This window comes from Corvus moneduloides, chromosome 1 (genome assembly GCF_009650955.1).
Source record: "Corvus moneduloides isolate bCorMon1 chromosome 1, bCorMon1.pri, whole genome shotgun sequence".
In the NCBI taxonomy this organism is placed as follows: Eukaryota; Metazoa; Chordata; class Aves; order Passeriformes; family Corvidae; genus Corvus; species Corvus moneduloides.
This window is the reverse complement of record NC_045476.1, coordinates 153,984,430-154,001,214: the sequence shown is the minus strand read 5'-3', so window position 1 is coordinate 154,001,214 and position 16,785 is coordinate 153,984,430. Positions and strand designations below refer to the sequence as shown.

Here is a 16,785-nt window from a genome sequence, read left to right as displayed (position 1 = left end):
ATCTTCATCTTTAGGACTATCTCTGGGAGCATCTCTAGGAACTGAAGTTTTCTCCTTTCCCATTTGGAGCCAAAGTCCTCATCGCTTCCATCTCTCCCTGTTCAAACTTCTCATGAACTTACAGCTGCATCAGCATCTGCCTATCTCAGCACAGGTGCTTTTGCTTACGAGTTGAACACTCCACCCCCCGCCTTCATGAAATTACAACGGGTACTCGGATATATCATAGCTTTACAACAGAATTTCAGCTTTAAGCATCTCCTCTTTCTCTTCCCTCAGGTTTTCAGCTCTTCCCAGCACTAAAAGGGTTAATCTCACCCAGGCCTTGCAGCTGGAATTTCGCTTATCACTGTTGGTCACATGACCTCTGCTGGACAGTGGTGCAGCTTCAGCTCAAATCTTGGCCACACTGGAGGGGGGGGGGGAGCCGAGCTGCTCCGGCTGCCCACAGCAGGGCTGTGGGGGGGTTCCACGGGTAGAACAGGGCCCATTGGCTCCAGGATGGCCCGGCCCGGCCCGGCCTGGCCCGAGCAGGGCCTGGGCCGGGCCCGCTGATCCCCTCATGGGGCCCCGCAGCCACCTGTCCTAACACTGGAAACGAGAGAGAGAGCTGTGGGGGGTTTTGTCTATTCTTAAGTGTGGATCGCAGAGGCAGTCACAACTTTAAGTGGCTTAAAGAATTGTCCATATTCAAACTGGCCAGCTGAGAGGTTCTGTCAGGTCAGGTCCCAGAGGAAGCTGTAAGCACCCCTTTGCAGGGACATCACTTCTGGGACTATGCTTGCTAACCCATGACATTCTGGTATAGGAGACTGAAAGCAGGAGTCAGTTGCTTCTTCTAGGGGTTCTAAGCATACCTGAGATGTCCAGGGTAGTTTTGGTGTATGGCTGGTACTCTGGATAGACACCTATCTGTTCATCAGCCCTCTGTGGATGCCTCAGGCAGTCTGGGACAACTCCAGTGGCACCAAATACTTCTGCCTGGACAACTGAGTCATCAACTGACTCAACTCTGTCATTAAACTTCCAGGTACCATTCAGCTGTCTAGCCAGCTGCTAAGGTAAACTGTTCTCTAAATCCACTCAGTTGTTTTAGGCATTCAGTATCATGTAATGTGACCTCAGGCATCCTGATTTTTTCTGCCTCTATCTGTTGCTCCAAGCAAGCATGGGTCTCCTATAAACTTTGTGTTGACTATGCAAGCCCACATGAGCCCAGATATAGTCACCTTTGATGTCAGAAACCCCCAATGTTTAGGCAACCGAACTGATAACTACTTCTCTCTATAATGGAATTGCTGGCTCACAAGTAGGTATTGGTATTCAGATATCTGGTGTCTTACTCTGCAACTTGCCCAGAGGGTCAGTTTTTGAGTCTCATTCTCCCAAGATATGCTGTTTTTCAATCTGAGGCACATGGTAATCTGTATATTGGTCCTGAGAGGTCTGCAAAAAATGACTTAGTAAAACAGGTATATGTATGCCAGAAAGCTGAGCAGGTATGTGAAATTTTGAAATGCTCTGCATCAACACTGGAGATTCAGCAGGGCTCCACATGTTGAAGTGCTTACAAAACTTGTATGAAATTTCAGACATCAGAGTGTGTGGGTGTGTGTGCTGTTGCCTTTCCCTAGACAAACTTTTGAAGACAGAGGTTTTGGCAGCATGGAACTGTTTTGCTAGGCTTGACTAACCACAGATAGTTGTAAATGATAATGTAAGAAACACCATACTGTTTAGACCAATGGTCATTCTAGTCTAGTATTTCATCTCCAGCAGTGGCAAAGAAGATGGTTTATTGGGAGAGCATATGAGTTTAGTCCTTTTAATGTCCTGGTTAGTCTTTTTATTTTCACTTTATGGACCTGTTTTCTATAAATTTGTCTACTGCCTTTGTGAACTTGAGTTTTTGTATTACAGTCTATACCAAAATGGCTGAAAGTCATTTAACACACTGTAGTCAGCTGACACCTTAACAATCATGTGTGTGGATATTATTTATACTAGTATTTAAAATTCAATTTTCAAGTGTGTCTTCTGACCTGTAGATGGTCACAGACTCAGGGTGCCAGGCACCGTAAGAAGTTGGACTGCCCACAATCTATCTGTTGTGCAAGGATTTGCTGTTCGTCATGTTCCAGGGAAAGAGTAACATTTAAGGGGAATGTTATCTTTGTGATAGGGATTACTTTTTTTCCCCATGGATACAAGGAAGAAAACATGAATGCTTTTATTTTAAAAATATTTGAGTGGAACCTTTGTTAATGTTGTGACACAGTGGTAACTCTGAGTCACAAAGTACTTAGTTGAGATATTATACACTCGCAATTTCTATCAAGTCCCTCCTGTTTCGATTTTTGTCTGCACCCATTTTTCATGTTGACTTGACAGGGTCAGGATGTAGTTTTAGAAATGGAGCATTTATCTTGCAGTGATAAAGTTTATGCCTGTAGTGTTACCTTTCAAATATAAGAGAAGTTGGACAAGTTGTCTGGGTTGTTTCATGGTTGGTTTGCTGTAGTGCTTACTGGTTGTGAGCATTCCCCATTTATTTCACACAGCTACTGAATTCCAATTCATTAAAGTTATTTAGTCAGCTGTTTATTTCAACAGGACCAGACACCTGCTAAGAGTTATGCATGTGCTCAGATGTTCTTCTGAATCAGTCTTTGCTTGTAGAGCTGTCAGGGACAATCTTTGGGAGCTACTGAAAATGACTTACGATTGATTATATCTAAGCCAGATCCCTATGTGTTTATGTACTACACTATGAAAGGCAATTTGTCCTTCCTCTGGCTGTCTGCATCCTTGGTATTCGGTCAAAAAAGTATGTTCAAAGCAGAGTCCTCTCTACCCTCATGTTTTTAAAGTTACCCCTACCTGCTGCATTTTTTGAGTTTTCTTTTCTTTTTCTATGAGGTCAAGGCTAGCAGAATCTCCCAACATCCAGCCAAAATCCATGGTAAGTTTTGGGAACAAATTGATGTGTTCTTCCTTTTCCTCATTTCAGCTTAATAAAATCTTCCCTTGTGCAAATTCTCAGTGAACGACAATTTGACATTTTCCAGATGATGCAGGGATAAAAACTGGGGATCTGGTCCTTCTTTTTAAGTCAAAATACTCAAGTAAAGCCAGCTGGAAATTTTGCCAGCAGGAGCTGGACTCACACAGATTTGTCTGAGTGAAATGGGCAGTGGGAGGAGGAATGGAACCATGCTCCTAGAGAGGCACCTGAAGGGGCAAATTTGAAAGCGGAGCCTGCTCTTCTAGTCAAAACTCAGAGGTGGTGAGTGTGGTTTCACAAAGTCTGCAAGCAGAGCGCCTGAAGGGCCTCAGGTATCTTGCTGAACTGGTACCTACGCTGCTGTCTTTGAAGGAAGAGCTCGTGATCAACAAAATTCTATGGTGTTGAAACATGACTTTTCCAGTGAATCGGCCTCCTGCCTCCACATGTCCATATGGATCTGTACACAAGGCTCATGGGTGATAACTCAGAGATGAAGCTGATGTATCTGTCTTAACTTGAATGGGGCCTTTTCTGTCCTTTTTTTGCAGAGGGTAAAGGATGTGGCCTTATCTTGGGCACTCCCTGACTCCTGTCAGTTGGTGTCACAGCTGAAATGTTATTTCAATCCAATTTCTTTTATCTGAAAGTATTTATGTGAGCAGATAAAGCATTAAGCCTTTATCCTAAAGTGCCCTGCTCCACTTTAGTGCTCCAGATAACATTGACTTGTGCTGGAGCTGCCACTCCGTGGACAGGAAATCAATTCTCTCCCCCATTCCCTGCTTGATCTTTCACGGTGGATAATGGGGATGTGTGTGTGATGCTACTGACAGACCTCAGGATGCAGTCCATTAAGAGGCTAAAGGGAATCTCATCTTCAAACTGTAGGAATCTGCTTCTTTCCCCCTGCTGTAGTTGTATTTATTTGAGGTGGGAGAAGAGTGGGACACTTCAAACCTATATTTACTGCTTTTCTCTGACTTGAAGTCTCAGTTTAAAAGCCAGCAGGTCTCCTCTCACTCTTCTCACCTCTCATAAAGAGCTTACTCAAACAGGCCTGTTAATGTAGCTAAGAGAAAGTACTGTTCAGCATGCGTGAAACTATCAAGAACTGTCTTGAAGTAGAATACATGAGATTTATGCATTTGAAATGCAAAAACCATGAACTGAAATGCAGTCAAGTGCTTTCTAACACTGACAGAGCCCTTTTTAGGAGGAAGCTGGGAATGAAGGAGTGAAGCTGAGCCTGGAAGAAGGGAAGCAAGGAGAGAGGTGCTTTTAGTTTTGTTTCTCATTATCCTACCCTATTTTTAAATTGGCAATGTATCAAACAATTTTTCCCTAAATTGAGTCAAGGGTTTTTGGATTTTTTTTTTAAATTTCTGTTATTTTTTTAATGTGATAATTGGTAAATGATCTCCCTGTCCTTATCTCAAGCCATGAGATTTTTAATCTTTAAATCTCCCCCTGCCCTGCTGAGGAGGAGGAGTGAGAGAGCAGCTGGGTGGCCCCTGGAAGTCAGCCCTAGCTGAACCACCACAGTCATCCAGCCACTCCTTGAGGTTAGTGCTAGCAATCTCCATAAGAATTTCTGGGAAGTTAATTGAGATTTGTGGACTGGGAGATGGGAGGTTAGATTTAATTGTCTTATGCAAAAAAACTTCTGGACACAGAGGTTCTTATGGCTGCACTTAGTTTTTATGAATGTCCCTGATACAGGAAGAAGGATATGACTTGTATAAGCTCTAGTAGAAAAACAGAGAGGAAAACATGCCTCCCTACACACATCTAGACATACGTAAGTAGGAACTTTTGGCTTTTAGTTATAACTAGTAATCAAAGAGAAACAATTTAAAATATTATTGTATGCAATCACAAGCTTAAGAATTGTCTTTAAGAACATTGACTCATCTTCCTTAATCACCTGAACGATGCATATAAGTGCCCTTTCAAGTCAGTGGAGAGAAAGGAATACTTCTAGCATTTGATAAATCTGATCAACCTCTTGGAGCAAAAATGAGGCAAATTTTACAGGCTGTATAATGAACGTTTGGAACATGCTGCCATTGGAGGGCACATAGTGTCTGCAAGAAGGGTAAAGGCTTAGATGAGTTAATGAACAAAATGGATGTTACAGGGATTGGTCAGGGTTGTATCTTCCATTGTCCCTAATCCAGTTACCTCAGACACTGGTAGTGAACAAGACCAGTGGCCTGCAGAAAATGTCCAGAGCTTTTCCTAGCAGCATACTCTATTACTGCTGCTAAAAGCAAAGCACTGCTCTCTAAAGGACATTTCTTGTACTCCAATACTGCCTGTGGCCCCAGGCATTACTGCATTTCCACCTGGCTCTGGATACTGCTCCCTCTCCTGCTCACCTTCCCAGGTCCAACAGTCCTGTACATGTCAGATGGAAAATATAGAGACTGGGACACAAGGACAGGTGAGAATTGATGGACAGACCTTACAAAAGAACAGATACTGTGTATTTTTTTGTCTTTTACTCCTAGGATACTCTCTGAGGTTGCTCTGCTTGGAGAAACATCTAGATGTTGTTTTAATCAGTTATACAAGAATGATATTTTGTTGTACTGATAACTGGAAAAGTGTTTCCTACCTAACAGCCTTGAATATTGTACTCAGCCTTGAATATCTCAGCCTTGAATTTTTCTTCCAAAGAGTTAATAAGCAGAGCTCTTATTACTAATGCTGTGTAAAGAACAAAGAGCCACTTAAGGGACACTCCTATTTTATGGCCAAAACTGGAATAACTAGAGCTGAACTAAAGAGGTCTATTTGGTTCGAGTGAAAATAATCTGGAATAACCCAGACCACGAAGGCCATACCTGTCAGCCACTGCTCAAAGGTGCTGCAGTGCAGCTGGGCAACTCCTCTTGGTGCTCAAACACAAATTCTGTAGTAAGGCTACAGGGGTGGTATTTAGCTCACCTATTGTGAAACACTGGCATGTTGGAAGGAGCCATCTGAGCTGGTTACTTAGATGCCTTTTATAGTCAGTGGGAGAAAGAGGTGCTTCTGAGGTGTGATTTGTCCAAGGTACTTCCCACCTTTCTGCTGGGTTGAGCCTTATGGAGATGGAGAAGTCTGCCTGAGAGGTGCCTATGGTTTGGCCAGAAAAATCCCTGCTCTGAAGACTGAGTCAACAGTGTGCATTGGATATGACAAAAGTAGGGAGAGGCAAGAGAAAATGGTCATGGAAAATGGCACCAATATTCCTTTCCATGTGTTGAAAATTTAATTTTTGAGCTTGCCATGTTTAGGCAGTATTTCCATTTCAAAATAAACATATATAGAAACAGGTTTATATAAGGAGCGAAACAGCCTGAAAGGAAAACAATGCTCTAATTTAGGCTGAGCCATTCTTTTCATTTGCCCAAAGCTCACTTTTCTAATTTCATTTCTCCTAATACCAATAAAAGTATTTGGGCTGAGCCACACTGAGGTTTTCGCTTGGGCTTAATCACCACACCAAATGGAAAAAAATGCCCAACCTATTACTTGCATTTAGACGTTCATTTTCCTGCTCCTGTGGGAAATAGCTGTGATTACAATGGTAATATCTTTTCTCCTATTGCTTCTCCTGTTAAATAGATTGCATTATTGGGGACCCAATCTGCATGCGATGTCCTTGATGCCTCCTTTTTGCCCTACTTCATGTTTTAGTTGTCACACAGGAGCCCCTGCAAGTGCACAACTGAGGGAAAAGGGTGAAGCTCTGCAGGTATTTTTAGGAGTTGAGATCAGCTGATGAGAGCAACTTCTTCCTGGGTTTTCTGTTTCTGCCTGTGGCATGGAAATAGAGATGTAGAGTAACAGCTGTCCGTGACTTATTTTGAATCCTGCTGACTTTCAACACAAAAAGCAATATTTTGGTGGTATAAGTAAAATAGAATTTGCCAAAAATTGGTTTTGCTGATGTCACATGAAATTAAACAGAAGAATCCTTCATCTAAAATTTTTAGAGTAAACAAATGTAGCTGGTTCGGTTTGAACCAAGCAGAAACACCAATTTAGTGTAGTGGTTTGGTCCAAAATATTCATTACTATTTACCTTCTGTGAGGTAAGAATCAGGAGAAACGCAAAGCAGGGACCAAACTTGAAAGAATATAAAGAAGTTTATTAACAGACCTAAAAGAAGGAAAAAAAAAAAATCATACCACACCTTCAGAACGCTTCTCCTCCCCCCACCTTTCTCCCTTCTCCCAGTGACAATGTAAAAAGACAACCCTTGAGATGTTCAGTCTGTTTATCACTTCCATAATAACCTTGTTCAGTACATTTAGGAAGAGGAGTCTCTTCTTGCCCATGCTATGAAAACATTATCACAGTGAGCCAGCTGCCCGGGTTGGTTCTCTGCTCGCATGTGAGTCCCTTCCCATGACTTGCAGTTTTTCCCACAACTGCTTTCGAGGGTCCACTCTTGAAATTACTGGGGTAAAATTTTAAGGTTGAGCCATTCAGAAACAAAAGTTCTCTTCACCCATCTCTGGGAGCATTTCATCTCTAAGAACAGAGGCCCTTCTCCTTCCCTGGGAGCAAAGGGTCTTCATCATCTTCATCTTTAGGACCATCTCTGGGAGCATCTCTAGGAACTGAAGTTTTCTCCTTTCCCATTTGGAGCAAAAGTCCTCATCGCTTCCATCTCTCCCTGTTCAAACTTCTCATGAAATTACAGCTGCATCAGCATCTGCCTATCTCAGCGCAGGTGCTTTTGCTCACAAGTACAAGTTGAACACTCCACCCCCCGCCTTCATGAAATTACAACGGGTACTCGGATATATCATAGCTTTACAACAGAATTTCAGCTTTAAGCATCTCCTCTTTCTCTTCCCTCAGGTTTTCAGCTCTTCCCAGCACTAAAAGGGTTAATCTCACCCAGGCCTTGCAGCTGGAATTTCGCTTATCACTGTTGGTCACATGATCTTTTGCCGGACAGTGGTGCAGCTTCAGCTCAAATCTTGGCCGCACTGGAGAGGGGGAGCCGAGCTGCTCCGGCTGCCCACAGCAGGGCTGTGGGGGGGTTCCACGGGTAGAACAGGGCCCATTGGCTCCAGGATGGCTGTGTCCTGGCCCAGCCTGGCCTGAGCAGGGCCTGGGCCGGGCCCGCTGGTCCCCGCAGCCACCTGTCCCAGCGCCAGAAATGAGACAGAGCTGAGGGGGAGGGGGGGGTTTGTCTATTCTTAAGTGTGGATCACAGAGTCGGTCACAACTTTAAGTGGCTTAAAGAATTGTCCATATTCAAACTGGCCAGCTGAGAGGTTCTGTCAGGTCAGGTCCCAGAGGAAGCTGTAAGCACCCCTTTGCAGGGACATCGCTTCCGGGACTATGCTTGCTAACCCATGACAACAAATTAAACCCTGAAACAAACATGGGGTTTATCTTAGGGATGGAAATTTTTTTTTACACAGTTTTTTAAATTAGTGTTTTCTGGAAAACAATTTTTTCATAAATTCCACTTTCTGGAGAAAAAAAAAGAAAGTATTTTGGGTTATTTAAAAACCCAGAAATACATTGATTTAGGAATGCTGCTTTGTTGTCTTGTCAGATTTTGTAGCTGGTGTGTAGTTTTTCCTTTCTTTTTGAGCTGAGCTCCCCTTCTAGGCTCTCTTTCCTCACCACTCCCTGCAAGGTCTGTGGCATTGCCTCCCTGAATCTGAAGAGGGGAGGGGAGAAAGAAGGTCACTGTGAGTGACGAAGGCTGTTGTGTATGTAGGAAAATGTGGTATTAAAAAAAATTCATAGGATGAGGATTGAGCTGCATCAAGACTGTTTTTGTAAGTAAAATATTCATTCTTCACCGAAGTATTTAATTTTTTAATCACTATTTCAAAAGTATACATTTTCCCCCTTTTTTCCTATCTCCATTTTTAGGTCATCAGTCACTGACACCACTCAGAAACATATTTTGTAGGAAAAAGGCCACGGCCAACCCACTGCAGTTTGTGATGGTCAGCCAGGATTCATCTCAACCCAAAAAAGCCCAAAGAGCATCCTAGTGCTGGATCTTAATTTCTTAGAAACATCAGATGCTTTGCATTGACATGAAATAAATTCTATGATTCAGATAACTCATTTTTAAAATCCAAGTCTCATTGTGAATTAGCTAAAAATGTGAATTTATCTGCTCTTCATTTATGCCCTATGCTGCAAAATTTTGGTAATTTTAGGAAGTCTTTGGGAGAGAGGGATAGTTGCGTTCAAGTTAATCTGACTCCTAACTCCAGGTAGAGGGATTGAGGATCAGCTCCTTCATACAGTCCCAGTTGTTCTAAAATTAATAGATGTCCGTAGCAAACACTATCATTTCTTCATTGGGAAACTAGTTATATTTGTGGATAACCCAAAGAGGTTTGCCAAGAACTTCTAGGTTTTATATTTTTCTAATTAAGAAAATTAGGGTGTGCTGTTTCTACATGACTGAAATCAAGACCATTCAATACATTATGTACCTACTTTCCTGTTTCTCACTAGTTTGATGATTCTTATAGATGCTTTTGACTGTATTATTCATTATCTACCAGATGCATTTTCAGCATTTTATTACAGTTTGACAGACTAAACAGAAGTTTAAGTACAAGTATATATTTTTCTTGGTCTTTGTTCAGAGTTGCTTTAGCTCTTGTGAAGGTGAGCATTGATTTCCAGCTGGGAGCCAGAGCAGTTTGAAATGTGTGCAGCAGACAGCTGAGGATACAGTTTAATTAGCCTGCTTTGATCTTTTCTATGGTGGCTGATGATTTACTACAGCTTGCAGCATGGTGAGGCAATTATGTTCATGGTCATTATGACAGCATCCTTTGAGCCAGAGTTATCGTAGAAGTAAGATTAATTATAACGGGATTTTGTGGGGCCCAGAAGCCAAGATAAAGTAATGTTATATTCAGAACATTGCAATAAAGGAGGACTTCATAATCAACATATTGGGAAAAAATCTGGCCTGGATGAGGTTAATAACAAATCTCTTTGTAACTTTAGAGAGGAATTCACTTGCAGGCTGTGCCAGACATAAAGTAACTTGGGCAATTTTTTGGAAGATCTTAACTATGTCTTTTTGGAAGATCTTAACTCTTGCTTGGGCTGATGCCACTGTCAGCCCAGGATATGGTAGCAGTGCTGTTCTTCAAAGCCTTCAGAATTATATTCTTTCTTATAGAAACACAGAGGAAAATTTTGCAGAATATAGTTAGGTACATGATAACTTGAGCATTTTTCTTTCTTTGACCCTTGTTTTTTACTGACAACACTTATAGATTATTGTCACTGCTCAGATCCACTGCTGAACCAGGCTTTAACGGAGGACCTTCCCTGACAGCTGATGTCCTACCCCACCTACCAGGGACCACCTCTCCATGATCTGGTGCAGCCTCACTGTTTCACAGACATTTTGGGTCCATGAATTCCAGCAGCATTCAGTTTATAGATGGCAGCAAATACAGGGGACACTAATGTCAAACTGCAAGATATACAAATTTCAGATGTTGAAGTGCTGAAAAAGTCGAGACTTATCCTCTGAAGTCCAGCTTCAGGGAAATTACTGAACTGAATGGGCTAGATAAGCAAATAAATAGGACCATTACAGTGATTTTTCTCTGGATGCTAATATATTTTTTTACATATTCATTTAAAAAATTATTTTTTGAAAGTAATCAAATACTATAGCTGCTATGGGGAAGGAGAAATGAACAAGGGACGCTGGAAGTAGCAGCTGGCCAGCAGGCTACTCTGCAGCTCACAGGAAGGTGAGCACTCACCTTTGCCACCCAAGGGAAACAAGAATATGTGATTTAGTGCAATTCCTGGCTTTGGTTGTTTTTTTTTTTTTTTTGTTTCATCCGGCCTTTCTATAGGTTTCTCCACTAAAACAGGTTGCTGGTGAGTGCCAGACCTTGCCTTGGTGGCTGTGATTTGACCTGCTGTGCTGGTGTGCTTGCTGCGTCAGCATTGACGTGCTAACACAAATCTCAGTGTCCTGCAGCTTTGGCTGCAGTTGGACAGTTGGACACAGGTATTTCTGTCCCTGTCCCCACAAACTCTGCCAGCACCTCTCAGCAGAAGTGTTGGGCATGGGAGGGGGTTGCTCTCCTCCCTCTCACCTGCTGCTTATCAGCTGATAGCTGCCCAAGATGAACCATTGCCTCTTACACTTCGGAAGGGGGCTGCCCTCACCGAACGCACTTTTCCCAGGAGCTGCTGTGTTTTGTGGTTTCTCATCAGCATGCTACTCTCTCCTCTTAGTCGCTGATAGCAGGTGGCTTAGGGGGGTTTAAGGCCAAAGATGAAAGGGCCATAAGGAGTGAAATGCAGAAGTCCCACTGCCTCACTGCTCGGGCAGTGGGGTGGCAAGCTTTCCTCTCCCACTGTCTATGCTGGAACAGCTATATTGCAAATTTTTTGGCTTCACCCATTCATACTACTTCATTCAGAACAAGTGAAAATCCCAAAGCATCTGCCTTTGACTGCTTTCAATTAAATGCCTGAGAGGAAGCCTTTGTCTTCAACATTTCAGACCACATGAGCAGTCATGGGTTAAAAACCTCCCCAGGCAGACAGGAGCTGTAAGAGCCGCCCCAGTCAGTGACCCTTGGATAATGAGGTCACTGGGAGATTTCAGACCCATATGTTTGTCTCTGCCCAGGTGCTTTGAGGATGTGTAGACATGTGTCAAGGATATGTCAAAGCTCATGGACACTTCTACAAAGCTCAAGCCTTTCCAAAATGACCCACTTGCCAGACACTACCCTCCGTGTGGCAGCTCAGACCAGGCTCCTGAAATGATTTTATTTAAAGCTTGTATCTTTCCTGATCAGTGTGAAAGAGGAATGTTACTGTATTCCTTCTGTGGATCTTGTCCTTTAAAGGATATAATTTAAAACATTTTTATTGCCATTGGAGTTTTCTTACTTTTTTTTTCTTGTGGCTTCTGGTAACTCCTGGTGTCTGTGGCCAACATACATCTTTTCTTATATCAGCTGTTGATACAAATGAGTTGCTGTCACAGTACAGGGCTATACTGCATTGCTTTGTGGGATTGCCCTCTTGTTTTCTTTGGGTTTTAGTTTTGCCAGACTTTAAAATGAGAGGAGCCCTCTGTGCACAAGGGCTGGCATTCCGATTTTAAGGGTATTAAATACAATTTAGATGAATCCTGTGATGTGGACAAAGGGGCTTAGTGCACTCTGCAAAATTTGCAGGCTGCAAGTGTCAGACTCACCTAAATGTCTCCATCACTTAGGGCTGAGTGCCTAAGTTGACTGGATTTCCAAATGTACCCAAAACCTGACTCCTACTGCTTGTAACACATCTTGTGAAACCAGGCCTACAGTGCTTCAGTTCTTTGAAAGGACTCAAGTCCTGTGCTTCACACAGGAGTGGGAGGGGGGATTAATGCATTGCCCTAAAATTAATGCTTCTTATCAGCTTTTGACATGCCTGGATATCCAGCCTTAGAGGGGCTGCCTGAGTGCTCAGCATTGATTTTGGGTGTCACTCTGGGGATTGTCCTCTGGCAGTGTGGCGTTGGCCAGGATGGAGAATAGTAACACAAGACAGCTTGCCCAGCCTGGACTCAGGATCTCTCACAGAAGTGCTGGTTAACTGCGTTTAAAATCCTTCCTCTTTACAAACAGAAAAATCTGAGGGAGCTTTAGCAGGATGTAACTGCAGTTCTACAATGTTAGGGAGTATTTTGCCAGACTTTCGTGGAGGTGGAATATGGACTATCATCATTTCTGTAAACACCCTCTGCTCCTGCTTTGCTCCAGCAACAGCTCTCATTTTTCATGCTCCTTGGAGACAGGGTGGCCCTCAGTGTCCTCCACACACTATTTGAAAGCCAGACATCTCCCTCCTTCTGCTCTCTTTTGCAACTGGTAACTTTTGCAAGAGCCTTGCAGATCCCTACCTTCTGAACCTGCTGCCAAACATTAGTTGGAGGCTGAAACTTCTCATGCAGGTCCCAGTGAGGGAACATGGTCTCACAATATAATGATAATAATTATTCTTCAAATTAGACATTGCACTCTGCAGATTTGCTCATTGCTTTGCCTCTCTGTTGGCTGAGTGCCTAAAATAACAGAGATTGTCTGCAAGGCACTACTACATCTTATTTTAATAACTATAACTCACTGCTTTTTTTTTTTTTTTCTCCAAATAAAACTTCTGATGGACCCCCTGGTTTTGACCACATTTTGTAGGTCTATTGGATTGTAGAAGAATAAATGAAAAACATTCACAGGAAGGTGTTGTGAGAATGGGTAACTATTCCATGCCTGCAAGGTGACAAATACTGGCTACTGTGTGCACATGAAAGGAGTAGGAAAAGAGAGTCTGGAGACCCGTCCAAGAGCAAAAACTGGAATGGAGCCAGGTGGTTTTGCTTGCTGCTTGGGTAGCTCTGCAATGGGAAGAAAATTGTTCCTTATGGCCCCTGCTTGGTGATTTGAATTAGTTTGATTTTTTCAGGTGCCAAATGCTGCTGGAGAGGGGTACAATTGTAAACGTAGGAGGGATGGGAAGAGAGATACTCCATAAGATGCTTCCAGTCAGGTAGATCTGGTTTTGTGGGGTGAATGTACCATCCATTAGGACAGTGCTGCCAATATTTTAAAAATTTTTTTATTTAATGGATACTTTTATTTCATGGGGTTCAGTGCTGAAGCAGAGCTAACTCTAACCAGTACCTTGTAGGCACCTGAAAGCTGTAGGCTCCACATTTCTCTTCACAGAAGATTTATGCTATGGCTGAAATGTAAGCAGCCTTTTGGGTACAACATCCCAAAATCTCCCACAGCAGGCACATCTTACAGAAAATTTGCTAAATCACCTAAATCTTTGTAGATCTTTGCATGCAATCACCTTTATGGCAGATCCTCACATCTTCTTTGTCCACACACAATTTGAGAGTTAGCTACAGGCTGTCTGATTATCCCAGAGGATTTTCTGAGATCTTAGGTTATTTTTGTTTTTTGAAAGTGTTCTGTGCAAGTTGTTATTATCGTTTCCAAAGAGGAAAATGCTGTGTAATTACACTGTATGTCTGTTATTCCTGAAGTCATGAGCTGATTTGATCCAGATAAAATATGAAGAGCTCAGTCATGTTTTTTTCTGCTTGGCAGAAAAGGCTACCTTGGTAGCAAAGTGGCAGGTATGGACTGGGGGGTGTCAGAGCACTGGCAGCAAATGCTGCTTCTGCCTGAAGAGCTGTTGCAGAAGAAAAGGATACGGAGCTGAGATTTAGGGTGGAAATGCAGTTAGTAAGCTCTTGAGCACATCAGTGAATATGAGCAGGTGAAATTAAGTACCTTAATGCCACCTTTACTCAAAGTAAGTGTAGAAATACCAGAAAGGATGTGATGAGGGAAAGATAAGATAGGGAGAACAACTAAATCTTCTCCTTCTATTTTTCTCTCTGCCTTGTGTTATATGATAGCTTCTCTTCTGTAACAGGGTAAATATTTTCCTGCATCTGGTACAGAGATTCTGATTTTTCCAAGAAGATATTATAAAACCAACATAATCTAATGAGTTTTGCAGCCTGGGCCATTTCAGACAATGAACACTTGTCAGTTTAGTTGAGGTGCCAGGGCTGTAACAATCAGTGAATGAATTCCAGCAATGTTTTGGACAGGTTCCTGCTTCCAGTTGGCATTCACTCTCCTGTCTAGTTCTCTGCTTGAACTCTTGCATAGGAGTAAGGCATCAAGCCGTTACTGATTTTTAAAGCTGGTTCCCTTTGGCACCAGTTGCACTTCAGCTGACTTCTACAAACAAACAGAAGGTTTTTCAAAGTTTCGTGGAAATTTGGAAGGAGTCTCCCATTCCCCACTGCCTGTACTTTGAAAATAAATACACTGCTGTATTTTCCTCTACCTGACAATGCATAGTCTTTGCCTCTTCTGGAGCTGACAGTGGTTTTCTACACACGATCCTGGGTGTAGGTTTCCTTTCAAACTGTTTTTCCCTTCTACCTGAAGGTATCCCAATTCTGAAACAATCAGAAAGACTTGAGTTGTCAGACTGATTTATTTATTTGTTGAGATACTAATGAAATGAAACAGGCACAAGCCAAAAGTTTCCATAATCAGGAGATTAATATTAGGGTCTGACATTTTTATTTAGGCTAATAAATAAATAGATAAGAAAAAATGCTGCATGGCTCCCAGCAGCTGTGTTTAGGGTTGATGGTTTTGTGTCCTCAGTTCCTAAGAAAAAGAGTTTTACCTACATACATAGGTCCAGAGGTCTGTGTGCTAAGTGTCTATATTTAAAATCCTGGCCATTGTTTTAGTTCACACCATCTAATAGGTAGGCATATTCCAGCTGCCAGTGTCATGAGTCTGATGCTAAGATCATGCTAAAATCATGGCCTAGAATTGATTAATTCCAGTTCTTTTCCAGTAAGGAAATCAGAAGGTCACTGTCACTTCCAGAGCTTCAGCTTTCTACTCAGTTTTCCATAGTACCTTCTTTCAGCTGCCCAAGTGCTGTACATTTTCCTATAACTGTCGTCATAACTACTTTTCATCGGGGGAAAAAAGCACAATCTGTCTGCAGTATGAACTAGAAACCTGTTTTACCCCACTCAACAAACAATCCAAATCTACCCAAAACTTTATGGGCTGCCACAATTGCTTCATGGACAGAGCTAATGGGGGGGTTGGTATAGCTATAAAGGGTTGTGCCGTAGTGCAAATGGGAAGCATGTGGCAAAGTTTTTCAAATCATATAAAAAAAATTTAATAAGATTTATCTGGAAAATATTTGATAGAAGAAAGCTAGAGCATTGATTCAGAAAGGCTGAGACTGTAAGATGCCAGAACAATCTGCTCTGCTGTGAGATTTCCATGGAAGATTTCCAAAACCTATGATCCAATCAGTAACATGTGATTGCCTCCTGCCTGAAGACAGAAACTACTGATTCTGGGTCCAGCTTTTCTTCCTGATTTCCAGTAAGTCAGGAAGTGATGTGGGCCAAACGGTCAAGGGCTGAGGAGCTATTTTAATGAGGATCACAAGCTGATGCCAAGCCAACATAGGGATTCCCAAAAAGTGGTGTGCCAGATGGAAATATGCACATCCTGAAGAAGAAGTTACTGCAAATATGTGGTGTCTTTGGAAGATGTAGACTCTTAAGAGAGACTGTGGGTTTTCCATCCTCTGGAGATATTCAGAACTGGACTGGAAAGTTCTCTGAATCCAAATTTGAATTTAGTCCTGCTTTTCAGCCAGGTGCCGGACTAAATGATCTGCAGATATCCCTTCCAAACCCAGAATTTATTATATTAATCTTCTTTTATTTTGTGTGCATGTATGTGTAATTTCCTGGGTTGTCTAAGTTCTAGCCTTGTCATCTTGGTCAGTAGTAAAGTGCCACAAAGCCACCTATCAGAAAGTGTCAACAAGTATTTCTCCATAGTGGGTTTCAGATAAAAGTATGTTAAAATGGGAAGGGGAAGATTGATGGTGTGCTGCGTGTTAGTCCAAAAGAGAGCCTGGAGGTCTAGCCATGGACCCATCGGCACTACGGCAGGCACACACTCACAAATACAAGCAGGCAGACAGGGTATGCTCCTCACCCGAAAGAGCTTCCCCGTGAGCTGATGTGAGCGCACGCAATGACAGAGGTGAAGAAGTAAAAGAGAGGGGACTCTCCGTGTGTGTTCCATGCAGAGGTTTATTCTGATGAAAAGCCAGGGACAAAGAGCCAGAAAGCCAAGGAGCTGACAAGGGTCCAGGGATTTTATAGTGGGGATAGGAA

At 42.5% G+C, this 16,785-nt stretch overlaps 1 long non-coding RNA gene across 1 annotated transcript in view; it reads left to right on the top strand.

Moving 5' to 3' along the window:
• LOC116455151 overlaps positions 1-16,785 on the top strand; it is a 107,248-nt gene that overhangs the window by 81,025 nt on the left and 9,438 nt on the right. The window lies entirely within an intron of this gene.